Source organism: Xyrauchen texanus, chromosome 7 (assembly GCF_025860055.1).
Source record: "Xyrauchen texanus isolate HMW12.3.18 chromosome 7, RBS_HiC_50CHRs, whole genome shotgun sequence".
Taxonomy (NCBI): domain Eukaryota; kingdom Metazoa; phylum Chordata; class Actinopteri; order Cypriniformes; family Catostomidae; genus Xyrauchen; species Xyrauchen texanus.
In genome coordinates, this window is record NC_068282.1 from 50043849 (window position 1) to 50060676 (window position 16828).

Here is a 16828-nt window from a genome sequence, read left to right on the forward strand (position 1 = left end):
TAAACCTGAAATATATATATATATATATATTAAAACCACCACCACCATTATCAACAACAACTAAATGCCAGAAGGAAATACAGAGAAAGAGAAAAATGGAACGGATTGGCGTTTACACTACAAATGCGATTTGTGATTTTGACCCACCTCAGTATGTGGTTTGAATGATCGGAGCACAACACATTTTGAACCCTGTTCACACCTGTAGACTGTATGTTCACCACGTGTGTTTAAATCACCTGAGATGGATGTCAAAACCACTTGTGAATGGAAAGCGGGCAGGGAAAAGTCTTGAAACATTCATAGACTGGGTTTATCTTGTTTATTTGGAGTCTCACAGAAACTCTACACCTAACCCTAACCTCTACCCTACCCTAAACCTAACCAAATAAGTAGTAACAACAAATGCTACATGTATTTGTTCCTGGGCGCCTCTCTGCTCCACATTCGCCCACATTTACACCCTCATAAAATAAAGACGTACTGGCAGACAGTTTGAATACACAACAATAGACAGAGAGAAACGCTAAACACACTTAACATTCCCACATCAACTGTTTCCCATTCACAACATCTCTACTTCCCCCTCCTTTATTTACAGTACAGCTTCAATTCCCAAACTCCACTGTTTATCTCAAATAATAACATGGAACTATTAATTAGCACCGCTCGCTTTTTTAAGGCATTTTCCTGTAAACTTCAACTAAACAAGAACAAACACAACTTGACACATTTGGTTACCATAGTATCAGAGATGTTTAAAATGTTTTTCACAAAAAAAACTTTGAAAGAGAGAAAGACAGAGAGAAAGACAGATACCTCTTTTTCCACAACATTTTTCCATTTTGCACATTTCCACCAAAGAGAAGGTAGTTCTGGGACAGATAAATCCATGCTGCACCAGCCAGGAACCCCAATAACAACCTCACCAAGTACTGTTACACAGTGTCCTAACCAGGTATGAAGCAATAAAGCAACAAGTAATAAAAGCTATGTTAACCATATAAACCTGAATGTTGTTTTAAATCTCTGTGACAGCAACAAGTGACAAGCAACATTACATTTTGTCAACCATTTGGCTTATATTTCTGTAAAGTAACAGCACATCACTCATCAACAAGAGCCATGATTTGAGGTATCATTTATGTCTGGAAAGGGACCACTTGCACACTGAACCTTTTATACTCAAAATTGAGTTTTCAAAAAATTCCTATTCCTAAAAACAGTATGAGCAATAGTAATAGTGAAGGCTTGCCTTAAACACTAAATCATTTAATCACTTAAACGAGGAGGTTACCACATGTGACTCTACCTTACCTAGCAATTGGGCCAATTTGATTGCTTAGGAGACCTGGCTGGAGTCACTCAGCACGCCCTGAATTCGAACTTGCAACTCCAGAGGTGGTAGTCAGCATCAATACTCACTGAGGCCAACCCAGGCCCCCAAGCCACTCCTTCTTAAACCAATGAAAACACCTCAGACCACACCCACCAAATATATCTCAAACACACCCCCTAAACACGCCCATCCAATACATCTCAAAAAACACCTTATTAAACCAAACCATTAAACACACATCAAACCACGCCCACCTCATGCACCTCAAACCACGCCCACCTCATGCACCTCAAACCACGCCCACCTCATGCACTTCAAACCACGCCCACCTCATACACATCAAACCACGGCCACCTCATGCACCTCAAACCACGTCCACCCAAACACAACCCCAAACCACGCCCACCCAATGCATCTCAATCCACACCCACCAAAACACACCCCTTAACCACACTAACCCAATCCATACCAAATCACTCCTTCTTAGCCCAATGAACACACATCAAACTACAACCTCCAAATATATCTCAAATACTCCCCCTTAACCAAGGCCTGCCAATACATGTCAAATCACACTTTCTTAACCCAGTGAACACACATCAAACCACACACCCACCAAATATATTTCAAACACTTCCCAATACCACGGCCACCCAAATCCAAGCCAAAACACACATCTTTTTTAACCCAATGAACACTCCTCAAACTACGCCCACACAATATATCTCAAACACCCCCCAAACCACTCAAAACATTAAAAAAAAAACACCTACTTAAATAAAACCCACCACATGCACACCCACCCAAACACATCCCTTAACCACACCCACCCAATCCATGCCAAATCACACCTTTTTAGCCCAATGAACACACTAACCACACCCACCTAATCTATCTCAAACATACCTCAAACCAAACCCACCCAATACATCTTAAACCATACCTACTTAAACCAAAACCACTTAAACGCGCCTTAATTACACCCACCCCATGCATCTTAATCCACACCCATTCAAACACTTAACCACACCCACCCAATCCATTCCAAATCACACATTTTAAACCCAATAATTATGCCTCAAAGCACACCCACCAAACATATCTCAAACACACACCCCTAACCACGCCCACAATACACCTCACACCAGACCTACTTTAACCCAACCCACTCAAACACATCTCAAACCACACTCATTACATACATCCACCCCTAAACCACGCCCACCCAATCTATGCCAATCACACCTTTTAACCCAGTGAACACACCTCAAACCACACCCATCCAAAATATCTCTAACACACCCCCGAACCCAAATACTCAAACACACATTAAAAAACACCCTGCATAATGCCCTATGTAGTGGAAAAGCCGGGGTTACCTGGGCATGGCATCAACAGAAATTAGTTTGAAGACAGCACCTTTCAAATGTAAGTGCTCACTTCAGCACTATTCTACATCATTTTGTAGTGTAAGTAGTGCCAGTAGTATATATAGATGAAAATGCAACAAAATATAAGTGTACTATGAGTACCCGCTTGAATCACTTCCTCAACTGTCAAAACTTCATGCATTATACGTAGCGAAAAGGGGCGGAGTTACCTGCCTACAATGCTGATAAATCAATTGTAAATAATGGAGAATGTAGCAACTAGCGAAACTTCAGTGAAGACAGCAACTTAAAAGATGTATGTTACATATTTTACCATCACCCCACGCTGTGTGAATGTGTACGTTGTTTGAGATACAAGTGTTGAACTGAGATTGGCTAATGCGCTAAAGCTAGCGGCGACACATCACGTGCGTTTGAAATGTCACTTCTGTCAGCTGTTAAACGGCGAATGCTTCTGTGTAGTAAAAAAACAAGTTAAGTGACACATTTGGCACGATACTGCACTTGAAAGCTATGTAAAGGTTCTCACTCTGGTTGTGGATGTGGTTTGGTAGGAAGAAAATATACTCGCGTTACCTGAGTCGGCATCTGGCTGGTAACTTTATTAGGATGTGCATCATAATTCAGGGTTTAATTGCTATTGTAAGAATGCTTTTATGATGCACGCTGACGGTGTAAGAGATGTGAGCACATTTCTGTTTCTATGGTGATATTTTCTTAGACTTTGAAAACTGATCTAAAGGACATTGTGGGAAGGTTTTTACAACTTGTTGACAAATTGTTTGCCTTTTGAAATTGTTTTCTGTTTTGTCTGTATTTTTTGCATTACTCAGGTTTTCACTGTACACCTTTTGAATCATTGGAGACACTTGTTTGCATATTCCCCGTGTCTGTTTTGCAATGCCTTTTACTGTTGTCAGCAGTTAATGGTTATAAGCAGACCACAAATGACCTGTAGTTAGTGTGCTAACAGTGTGATCTAATATATTCATCTTCCATCAAAACGGTGTGTTAACACAAGACAGTTCAGTTAATCAAAAGCACATCATAGGACCAAACGGCTCGCGGCCGCACAGACCGCATGTTTGATCACCGACCGTCCGTGTCACGGCGCGTCCACCTGTGCGCTTCTAACCGACCACCAACAGTGCAATTTCCTCTGTAATGTCAGATGTGGGTGCGCTTTACTGCCGTTTGTATAACGGATGACAGGAGCAATGAATACAGTCATATTATTAATGCAAGAGTGACAGTTAGATGACGTGAGTTATGGCCACAGAGTCGCCGTTTCATGAGGCCTTTCAAACGCCATACATAAATGTCATGTGGCAGTGACCATAAACTATTACACAGGCAATTGGTTAGAAGATTTTCTCTGGTATCTATCACCGTTATTTACTAGTGTTTCTTTGTCAGACTAAACGGACTTTTGTGTCTGAACGACAGCGATTCTCAGTCTGCTTCATTATGAAAAACGCTCTATTTTCCAGGTGTTAGCAAAGTGCTCTGAATGAGCCGTTGTCAATGAGGGAGTATTTGAGAATATGCACCTAAAAGCTCTATTACTATGATAATGGAGCGGAAGGAGGGAGCGCGGGGGGAACTAGTGCTCCAGGCTAAATGTAGAGCCGTGGCTTTGCTCAGAAACCTCGGCTTATTTAAATATCAGACCTGCACACTGGATTGAGCATTAACACGACACATAGGTAATGAGGAATGCTCTTAAGAAGAAAAATCAGTGAGGAATAAATAGTGCAGTAGTGGATAGTACAGCTCAGATTGAGATCTCTGACTTCTCATTGCAGACTTTGTATCTTTAGAGAATTTAAAATATTTAGTTTATTATTAATATGAAAGATTACTCCATTCAATTTGATTCAATTTTATGAAATTCTATAAATGTATGAAATTGTCTAAAAATCGCTTTGACTATTTTTGTCTTGTTTTCCAGTAAATATATTTCAACATTCTTCAAACAAGATGCATATATTCGAGAAGCGAAAGGATATCAGATATTTTGTCCTGTTTTCAGATAAATTAACAAAATTGTGTAATATTAAAACGCAGCGGATAGGGTGGGAATTTATTTCTGAAATAGTTTTCAGACTATTAACTTTTGGCCGCCAGTGTGTGTGTGTGTGTGTATATATATATATATATATATATATATATATATGTATACATCTGTACAAATACAAATCTGTTATATACATTTATATACTTGCGCCCCATCTGCCGATGGGTCATCCCCGCCTTTCTCGACCTGGGAGGAGGCAGGAGGGTAAAAACAACAACAAACAAAATAGGCGAAGGACTAAGGCCAACACGGAGCGACAGAGAGAGAGGCAAATAAAACTCACTCACCGGTTCTATGAAGCACCATCGCGTGGTCCTCTATCACTCCTCCACCCTCTCAGGTGGACGGCAGCCGCTCCTCCCTGGGTGGACCGGAGTCAGACCTAGGACCCCCGGTGGACAGAACGCCCCTCCGCGTTCCCGGCGACTCGTGGGGACACTCCTTCGCCCCTGGCAGTGGCCCTACCGCTCCAGGCAGTCGAGGAGTCGCTTCCCTCCTCCCCTCTCGTGGACGCCGGTCCTCTCAACCACTCCGCGTTTCTGGGAGACGGCAGGGCACTCCTCCGCCCCTGGAAGCGGCTACATCGCTCCAGGCGGTCAGGGAGTCCAGTCCCCACTTGTCTTGTGGACGGCGGCCATTCCACGTATCCGGGCAGTCGGGCTACTCCGTCCCCCGGCGGTTGCCAGCGGCACTCCCCTGGGTGGACGGCAGTGTCGAGGACTCCGTGACGGGCATCCCTCCTCCCTCCCGGGATTCGGCACCAATGTAAATTGGTTAATGGGCAAGGAGGAGTCGAGAACCAGCTTGGCAATATAAATAACAGTTTTAATAATAAACTGAATGAAAAAAACACAAACATAAACACAGAGCAGCTCCATGTCATTCTCTCTCTCTCTCGAACCGTCGTCCCCAGCCGCCTTTATCCCTCACGCGCCCCCATCAGGATGATTGGGGACCGGGCGTGCGTTGTTCCAGCCCTCCTCTGCTCTACATAGCCTAAAACAATCATGGTACAATATTACTAGAAATAAATGTATGCCCTACGCAGAGATCCAGGTGGACGGGGTGGGGGTCGTGATATGAGCGTGAAGCGATCATCTGTGCTCCGCTACTGCTCTCGGGTCGTTGAATAACGTATAATGTGCAAGTAATGGCAGTTGGTGGACTTTCTGGTGCCATCCTAGGGAGTTGGTACCCTACTAGCCCTATGTAGTCTGCTTATAGGGAGTGATGGTGCTGATCATAGTGCATTAACTATTGTAAACTTGACTATTGACCCCATTGGCAAATAGGTCTTTACTTGTTTTAAGCATAAACTTCACAAACTTTTGTTAAATTTCTATTTTCAATTGGAGAAACAAGAGATATTAAAGAGATGGCATTTGTGATCTTTTTTGTTCCTATAGACCATTTCCCAGCATACACCAGTTTTACAGAATTCAACAGAGCAAACGTTGCTGACGAAGTCATCATTTACACACACGTTATAAACGAGTAGCACATTAAACGATAAAGTGTTTCGCCTGAGGATGTGAGATTTCTGCAGTATATTAGTGCCAAACATAAAAACAGCAGAAAATCAATCTTTCACAGTCAGAATATATAAGAATCATGTTTAAAATCATCATGAAATCTAAACTGCCTTAATGCATGTTCCTCGTCTTATTGTGGACGATTCATCAACGTATGTTAGTTGAAAGAAGCAGCTTAATATTTCATCAAACTGTAATAACGTGCTCCGCCTCTGAAATGACTTTCTTTTTCAGCTGATGTCATCAAGCCCCATTATTTTTCAATTACCTGTCATATAAACACTAAGTTTTCTGTTGTTTCACGTGGAAATACATCACATTACTGAGCTAACATGAGCTGTGAATGGTGTTTAATATGATGTTTTGATTGAAGTACTAATTGATAAACAAGCACATGAGAGTGTCTGTCATTATGGTAATGATTTATCATGCCACGGCAGCAATCATGCCATCATTTCAGGTGAGCTTTCACACCTGTTCAGTTCTTGTGTCCGACTTTTGAGTATCAGCATAAAGTCGGGTCCATGATGACGTTTATTCTGGCCAAGAACCGTCCACTTAGACAGGAAGAGAAGTGACTGTGGCAGGGCGGAGGGCGGAGCCGGGTCGGGAGAGAGATTGTTTACGGACATGTCCGTCATGTGTGTGTTTGTGTCTTCTTTTAAGTTTATCATTAAAACTATTATTTATATCGTCAAACCGGTTCTCACCTCCTCCTTTCCATTGATCCCGTTACAGTGACCAATCACAGTTGTTTTAATCAGTGGTGGACAGTAACGAAGTAAATGTAATTCGTTACTGTACTTAAGTAGCTTTTTTTTGTATCTGTGCTTTACTGAAGTATTTAAATTTGGGGAGACTTTTACTTTAACTCCACTACATTTCAAAGTCAAATATCTTACTTTTTACTCTACTACATATTCAAAATCAGTCGTTCCTTTTTATTTATGAGTGGATAAAAATGTAACTGGTCAAACGAGCCACCAATCACAGTACAGCGCGCGCTTTGTTTTGAACTTGCCTTGGCGGCATCTACTAAGCGCGAACCAGGGGTGCGTTTCCCAAAAGCATCGTTAGCCAACTATGGTAGCAAGTTCCGTCGTTATCATCATAGTTCAATGAGTCTGTGTTTCCCGAAACCATCGTTCCAACGAACATTCGCAAACAGCATCGCAGAGTTGTGTGGTTGGAACGACAGCTCTCGACCTGTGGTTAGAAGCAGAGTTTCTTGTTATTATAACATGTGGGCTTAATACATTATTATCTTGAGCCAAATAAGCAAGATGGCATTCAGTACAATCAGTATCTTTTATTTAGAAGACATACAAACGTCCTTTATGTCTTTTAGTTTGTCAATATATTTAAAGCACCGTTTTTGAAGAGTGCGCATGTGTGAACGTGCTCTAGTGCGTAAGAACGAGCCTATGATTGAATCTGGAAATAAAGCAAATAACTGAGAAAAATATGAGATAGTCCTCAGATGACATGTCCGTAATTTATAGCAAAACATCTAGCATTAATTCGATCGCAAACAGATTCATTAAAAGTAGTTTTTACTCCACCACATGTGTGACATCATTAACCAACGTGGTTGAACAACCAATTTCGCGACAATACGGTTTTGGGAAACAGTCGTAACTAGCAAGTTGATTTCTTCAACAGTGCATCGTACTACGGTAGTGGAGCAGCAAGTTACGTTGTTGTACGGAAACGCACCCCAGAGCCGTTAAATATGAGAGTTGCGAACATAGACGGTTGCGACAGTGATCTCGCCGCCCGTGTCACGTGATTCGTGTAGCTCTCAATAGTTCCAAACAAATTGCGTTGCCAATGATTTTAAGCGGGGCAGAGAGCAGCAGCTATTATTGCAGCAATTATCGGTAAATATTGATGCATAATGTACATTGCTTATTATGTTGACACTAAAATGACTCATAATAGCATTGTTTTTCTGGAGAGTAGCAGAAACACTGCATTAATACGTTTTTGTGTTTAATTTTGGAGGGAATTTGGCTGCTCCCATAACATAGAATATATATATATATTCTATGTATGTGTGTGTGTGTCGCTGGTGCGTGTGTGTGTGTGTGTGTATATATATATATATATATATATATATATATATATATTTATATTTAATGGCATTGTGCAGGTTTATGTGAATGTATCATAACATTAGGATGTTAATAATTATGACCATAGACGCTCGAGAAAAATATATGTATTATACCTTATGGGAACAGTCCCTTCCCTCCAAAATTAAACACACAAAAATGTATTCAATTCAAATATATATATATATATATATACACACATGTGACTAATTAATGTCATATTATTAATAGATTGGTGTGCCAAGAGTGACATTAGTCTTCATGTAGACTGAGTTAAGCAAGAGTCTTGTGACAAATTATAATAGGACATTATGGCCATAAAAAATCATAGTACTTGGATACTTAAGTACATTTGAAGGCAAATACTTCTGTACTTTTACTCAAGTGAATTTTTAAAGGCAGCACTTCTACTTTTACTTAAGTAATATTTTACCTTGAGTATCTTTACTTTAACTCAAGTACATGGTATGTGTACTTCGTCCACCACTGGTTTTAATGTGCCACAAAACTCTGAATATCTTTTAAAGATCCGATGGCAAGAACTTCACACACTTTGTCAAATTGTGTAACTAGTTCCTACATGCTTACTCCAGATTTTATGCTGATAGTAAGAAGTCCAGCTTTGTGACATTATGCCGTGTTTCATTCGACTCGTAAAGTCACAATTTTCCACTTCTTTCCAGGAAAAGTGAAATATAATGACATTTCCAAAATGGAAACTCCTGCAGAAAAATACAACTATGATTTCCAAAATGTAAGTGTATGACATCACACGAACACGTCGGCACCCAGGAAGATGTAAACCGTTAACCCGCCTATTGCCTTAAGAAAATGCACCTTTTGTTCTTCGGGTCATTTTTGACCGCTATTGAAAGCCATTTAAAATGCATAAATTCTTGATTAGTGCACAATGGCACCAAAGACCCTCCTTAATGAATGTTATATTGTGGCTAGAGAACAGTATGGTGCTATATGGGCTAAATATGAGATCATTGGAAATATTTCTAGGTCATATGTGATTCATAGATGTCCCAAAAAAAAAAAAAAAAAAAAAAACATTTAAAGCTGTAAAACTTACAAATTGGTTCATCTCATACGCGTCAATATTGACCCATTTAGGAACCATTTGTTTTAATTTGTTATTTCTCTTCTTTTTCATTTAGTTTGTTTTGATGGTCTTGACAGGATCACAACGTTTGGTTCAAGTACCAAAAAGTATGGCGGATTTATAACTTATTCTTTACCTGTCCCGGGTCAAAAATGCCCCTAAGACAATCATAAACATTTATCTGAAAGTGAATGAAATGTATCAATGAGTCAAAAATTAGCTACATTTGAAATGTAACAATTATAAGGCACCAAAGCATTCAAGAAACAACAAAAATGTCAAATGTAACATACAACAATATCAAAACATTGTTTTGGCCAACAGATATTGCAGTTGATACATTGATTTCACCAGTTATAGTTTTATCTATTATAGGTTTAAATGTCATTAAAAACAAGTGACAACCTACCCTGAACTGACTTTAATTGTTTACGCATTTAAACCTGTCGAAACCAACATACAAAACATCTGCTAGAGGTGCATAATTTGACTTTTGACTTCCTGTCATTCCAATTATATTTTAAGTAAGGCTGTCAATCGATTACATTTTTTTTTTTTTTGGATTGTATAATGATTAATCATAAATAGTTATATTTAAATAATTGGAAAAAAAAAAATAAAAAAAAAATAATATATATATATATATATATAAGGGCTGTCGATATAACTTGTTAATTCGGTGTGATTCATTTTCTTAAAAATAATGTGTTAAAAAAATTGCGCAATTAATCTCAATGCCCCCGGACCGTAATAAGGAAGATTCCTGAGAAATGCTTGTAGTACCACCTGTTTACTCTAGGGGGCAGTAAGTGACACTTCAGCTGTATGAGCAACACACAGTTTATACAGTGAACAAACACTTCAGCAGAACAACACAAACATGTGTTACATTCTTGCCTTCAAAACACTCGAAGGAGCGCAAATCTGAACTAAGAGATCTCAAGATGTGTTTAAAGATTGAGTATTTTACTATATTTAATGATAGTGACCTAAAAATGTATGTTTATGACGCAACGCACCCGAGACACTACACAAGCATGTCTGACGCAGGTGTACATTGACGGTCCTTAAACAAGCCCTCATAATAAATCTCTGATTGATAAATTCACTTGTGTAATGGATTACTGTGAACTGTAGTGTCAATGATTGACTTATGATCAATAATATGGTAATAAACAATACATTGTATTCTAAAGACACTTATCAATGATGAACTCTTCTGCTACAACACTGTAATGCATTTAAATTACCTGAATATTTTTTATATATATATATATATATATATATATATATATATATATATATCTCATTTTTACATATTTAGAAGATAACTATTTATAATTATTTCATCATTACATATTGAATTATAGTTATATTATATGAGGGGCTTTCTCAGCAAATATTTGTATATGTGATTCATTGCGATTCATTAATTAATTAATTGGGACACCATGTAATTAATTAGATTAATAATTGTAGTCGTTTGACACCCCAAATATATATATATATATATATATATAAAATGCATTACTTTATTTTGGTACTCAAATAAAGCATTAAAAAAGACAAAAATTGGCTTAAGAATGCAATATTTAATTTATTCCCATATTATTGAACATGAGCCAATCATTGACCTACAGTTCACAGTAATCCATTTTCAACTGAATTCATCAATCGAGATTTATTATAAGAGCTTATTAAAGGACGCGTCAATGTGCACCTGCGTCAGATGGATGCTTTTGGAGCGTCTCGGGTGCGTCACGTCATAAACACACTGTTTTTAGGTCGCTGTGTCAAATTAAACGAAGTTTGAATGTAAGTAAAACACATCTTGAGATCCATTCAGAGTTGCGTTCCATCGAGCTGTGTTTGTGCGCAAGAGCGTGTTCTCATCTTGTGCTGTCTGCTGTCAGTAAGTGTGTTTGTTCTCTGTATAAGCTGCTCGTTGTCTATACAGCTGAAGTTACACTTACTGCCCCCTGGAGAGAACAGGTGGTACTGCTAGCTTGAACTGCTCAGGAATATTCCTTATTACAACCTGGGACCATGATTAATTGTGTTAATCAATTAAATGCATTATTTTCTTATATAATTAATCACACTGAATTAACACATTAAATCGACAGCACTACTAGTAAGATTTACTAAATTTTTATTTAGCAGGTGTTTGCACACAGTTTATCGAAGTAAATCTTATTGGTATAAAACGAAGTAAAATCAACTTAAATTTATGACATAATATTGATTAAAGTGAGTACATTTAACTTAAACATTTTACTAAATTTACTCACTTTTACTTACAAATATATTATACATGGTACTTAAATAAACGTAATTAAATTAATGCATGACTTTACATGACTGGCAATAAAAACAACATGCCACGCAGACCTCCACAGTGCAATATTGTCAAGTGCTTAAAGTAACTTTTATGTATACTATATTAAAGTATACTTATCCTACTTAATCTTTTTGGCTGTATTTCCTGAACCATAAAATATATTTCCTGCCCTTTGCTTTGGATGACGGACCTGAAATGTGTCTCTAGCGCTGTGTTACATCCTGCTAGCGTGTACCTGCTCCATTACTGCTGCTGTGTATTGGCAGAACACGTCAAGCTAAAGCAGCATTGATTCCACTTCATTATGTGTAGAGTAAAACCAGTTTACCTCAAGAGGCCGCGCTCTCATCGGCTGTGTGCCGACAGCGACCCGACTGAATCCTAATCCCTCATTACTACAGCCTGACCTCCAATGAGTGTTAAACACACTACACTCGAACCCTCGGAAGGGAACGTCTCGTTTCATTGTGACTAAAGATCTGGGCATATTTCCATTGTGATATTTGAGGGTGGCTCTCGTGTGTAACACACATTACAACAGCTGCTGATGCTCATTATAAATGCAGTGATTAGTTGCATTAAAAGTCCATACCATGTAAACATGTGTTTTGCAGTAAATGAGATGGCGTTGAACGGGAAGCGTGTGAGCGTGCTCTCCATCACCTGCATTTCAAATAAACACCGTCGGAAGGCTCAGTCTTAAAGTGTGTTGAATTTAGGGACCCTAAGGAGGAAGTTTTTTAACGCTGAAGATATTTGCTTGTGTTTTTCGTAAGTGTAAACAGCTGTAGATCGTTCCCAGAGCTTCTGAACTAAACTTCCATCAGATCGTTGCTCAACGGCTCACAAACATCTATTAGAGATGTAAGGAAAAAGTTATTATGCACTTCTGTTTTGCAGTTTTGCAATATGATTATATATTATATTATGATAATGAGCATGCTCCACATGTGCTACTTTTTCGGATGACATTTATTTTGGTTGCTGTTTCTTTAAATTGCACATAGAAAAAACATAATTATAAACTTTCTACAATGCAAAACATTTACTTTGTTATTTAAATGAATCATAGATCTGCGTTTTCATGCTTCTGACGATGGTTTTAATTTGGTAAATATACTATATAATATTACATATAGACGGGGCAAGTTGTCACGAGCTGTAAAGGTGCGTACACACTGCCAGCGACTTTATCGCTGCAGGTCGCCAGTGGCTGGCGGTGAAGTCGCTAGTGGGTGTTCCCACTACTGGTTGCCTAGTAACGTTTATAAATGACATTCACGGATGTCATTCCATTGCTGTTGACAGCAAATCGCTTTTCTTGCCACTAAAAACAAACATTTTGGAGGGAAAAGACTAAATATAAATGGAATCAGTACATAAAATGCTTTATATCAAAGATGAATGAGAAACAAGGCGTGCTGTTCGCCATAGCGGCGGTTTATCTGCGGCGAAAATGCAAACGCCGGTCTGTCTGGGTCCATAAAATCCCCGCGATCTCAGATACACCTTTCCATAAAGTATTTTTCTTAAAAATGTCCTTGTACGTGGGAAGAGACATATCATAGAGCACTGGAAAATGTCTAACAGCAAGAATTAGCCTTTCATCCATCTTTCCGTTACTGCAGGAGCTGAGAGAGAGAGAGAGAGAGAGAGAGAGAGCGAGAGAGAGCGAGAGAGAGAGAGAGAGAGAGAGAGAGAGAGATCACGTGAGCTCTCCTGTCGTCTCTCCTATTGGCTGTCGCTTCCGTTAGTTGCTCCAAAGTTGAACTTTTCTCAACTTTGTCGCGTCGCAGGACACGCCCACATCTAGCGCCAATGGTCGCGACAGCTCGTGTCGCCGGAAGTCGCTGTGCTCGCATTGAAAATGAATGGTATTGAGTCGCTGTCACGCGCAGTGTGTACGCACCTTAAATCTAAAATGATATCAAATTGATGCTCCAATATAATCACATGTATTTATAAATCATATATTTGAACTGAAACTAGTGTTTTATGTATTGTAATTTTATACAATTCACTCATTAAAATTTCTGTTTCCAAACAAATGGCTTGATATTATTTTTGTGACCTTTTCCATTTTTGTGGTATCACGATTTCTTTTGTGGTTGTTAAAAAGCCATTAATGATACATTTGAAATGCAGGTATGTTTGGGAAGAGGCCTGTTTTTGCTTCATTTTATTCACATTTCAAACTATTCTTTCTAAATAAGTGTCAATAAACAACAGGTTTCCATTGTGACGACTTTCCCCACGTGCCCAACTATTGGGATAAATGTGTGTTTAATGAACAGTATCTTTTTTCTGGGCATTATTGGTGAGATATCTGAGAAATAATCATTTGAGTAAATAGTGTGACAACTTGCCCCGGTGTGTTCTACTCAACTCAATATTGCAGCTGAATATTTTTGTGACTGACGGAACAGAAAATCAGATTTTTTTTAAAGTTATTTTAATTTTTTTTAAGAGTTTAAATCCTTTATTTTTATATTTACGTTTAATATTCGCATTATACAAAGACAGAGATGTTTGCTTGTATTGCATTGTTACTGTGTGTGTGTGTTTGTGTGTGTGTTTGTGTGTGTGTTTGTGTGTGTATGTGAGTGTGTGTGAGTGGGTGTGTGCATGTGTGTGTGTGTATGTGTGCGTTTTTGTGTCAGTGCGTGTGTGAGTGGGTGTGTGTGTGTGTTTGTGAGTATGTATAGTGTGTACATGTGTGTGTGTGTTTGTGAGTATGTGTGAGTATGTGTGTGTGTGTATGTGCGTGTGTGTGTGTGTGTTTGTGAGTATGTGTGAGTATGTGTGTGTGTGTGTGTGTTTGTGAGTATGTATGTGTGTGTGTGTGTGTGTTTGTGAGTATGTGTGTGTGTGTGTGTGTGTGTGTTGTGTGTGTGTGTGTGTGTGTGTGTGTGTGTGTGTGTGTGTGTGTGTTTGTGAGTATGTGTGAGTATGTGTGTGTATGTGCGTGTGTGTGTGTGTGTGTTTGTGAGTATGTGTGAGTATGTGTGTGTGTGTGTGTGTTTGTGAGTATGTATGTGTGTGTACGTGTGTGTGTGTTTGTGAGTATGTGTGTGTGTGTGTGTGTGTGTGTTTGTGTGTGTATGTGAGTGTGTGTGAGTGGGTGTGTGCATGTGTGTGTGTGTATGTGTGCGTTTGTGTCAGTGCTGTGTGAGTGTGTGTGTGTGTGTTTGTGAGTATGTATGTGTGTACATGTGTGTGTGTGTTTGTGAGTATGTGTGAGTATGTGTGTGTGTGTGTGTGTGTGTGTGTGTGTTTGTGAGTATGTGTGAGTATGTGTGTGTGTGTGTGTGTGTGTGTGTGTGTGTGTGTGTTTGTGAGTATGTATGTGTGTGTACGTGTGTGTGTGTTTGTGAGTGTGTGTGTGTGTGTGTGTGTGTGTGTGTGTGTGTGTTTGTGAGTATGTATATGTGCGTACATGTGTGTACATGTGTGTGTGTGTGTGAGCATGTGTGTGTGTGTGTGTGTGTGTGTGTGTGTGTGTGTGTGTGTGTTTGTGAGTATGTATATGTGCGTACATGTGTGTACATGTGTGTGTGTGTGTGTGTGTGTGTGTGTGTGTTCATCAACGAGCAGGTTTATTTGTTAATCCAGCAAACAGTTCCTGCTTCATATTGTTCTAGTGAGTTTTCCACGACAAATGCGGTTTATTTTGATTTGTACAATATTTCTTTTTTTGTGTATTTCTGGATTTACCGAGTGGAAACTCACAGACATGGAAAACACAATTAGAGGAATATTTGTGCTCAAATATTGGTCTTGAATTGGGTGTGATTCCAGCAAAGTAATTATTGAATTAGCTGGGATCAAACAGGGCAGCGCGGGCAGGTAAATACTGACGGCCAGCGGATCAGAATGAGAGCAAATGAAAGCGAGACTTTGTTTCTTTTAACAGTGTTTATAATTATGAGTTTATTATTAGAGGGCAAACCTCAGATACAGATACAGGAGAATACAATTGAGCAAGTGTTTAAGACCAAATATAAATAAACTCTATTTTTACAATTTCTGAAACTCTGATTTGTTGAATCAGGGTTTGTCTTGGTTATGACAGCTGGAGTCACTGGATTTCCACCCTTAGAAACATTCATGTTGCTGTAGTGTTGGATGTTTTTTGTGATTTCTCATTGCGGGTAGTTTTAAGAAGGTTCTTCTGTGAGAAACTGACTGCTCACCAGTACAGGAAGTTTAGAATTGAGATAAAAAGAAGACAGCACTTCATGCAGGAGAGAAAGTGTTTTTTCAGGTGTTTGGTTTCCTGTTGTGGTGTCAAATCACATCTGTACCTGCACATTTGTGCCTTCTTTGCTCAATATTCACATTATACATGTATTATGTAAATTATGCATTTATGAATTTGGTAGACATATTTTCAAAGTGATTTACAGTGTATTCAAGCTACAGTTGAAGTCAGAAGTTTACATACACTTGGGTTGAAATCATTAAAACTCATTTTTTTAACCACTCCACAGATTTCATATTATCAATCTATAGTTTTGGCGAGTCGTTTAGGTCGTCTACTTTGTGCATGACACGAGACATTTTTCCAACAATTGTTTACAAACAGATTGTGTCACTTTTAATTGACTATAATCACAATTTCAGTGGGTCAGAAGTGTACATACACTAAGTTAACTGTGTCTTTAAGCAGCTTGGAAAATTCCAGAAAATGATGGCAAGCTTTTAGGCAATTAGCAAATTAGCTTCTGATAGGAGGTGTACTGAATTGGAGGTGTACCTGTGGATGTATTTTTAGGCCTACCTTCAAACTCAGTGACTCTTTGCTTGACATCATGGAAAATCAAAGGAAATCAGCCAAGACCTCAGAAAAACATTATGGACCTCCACAAGTCTAGTTCATACTTGGGACCAATTTCCAAACATCTGATGGCGCCACGTTCATCTGCT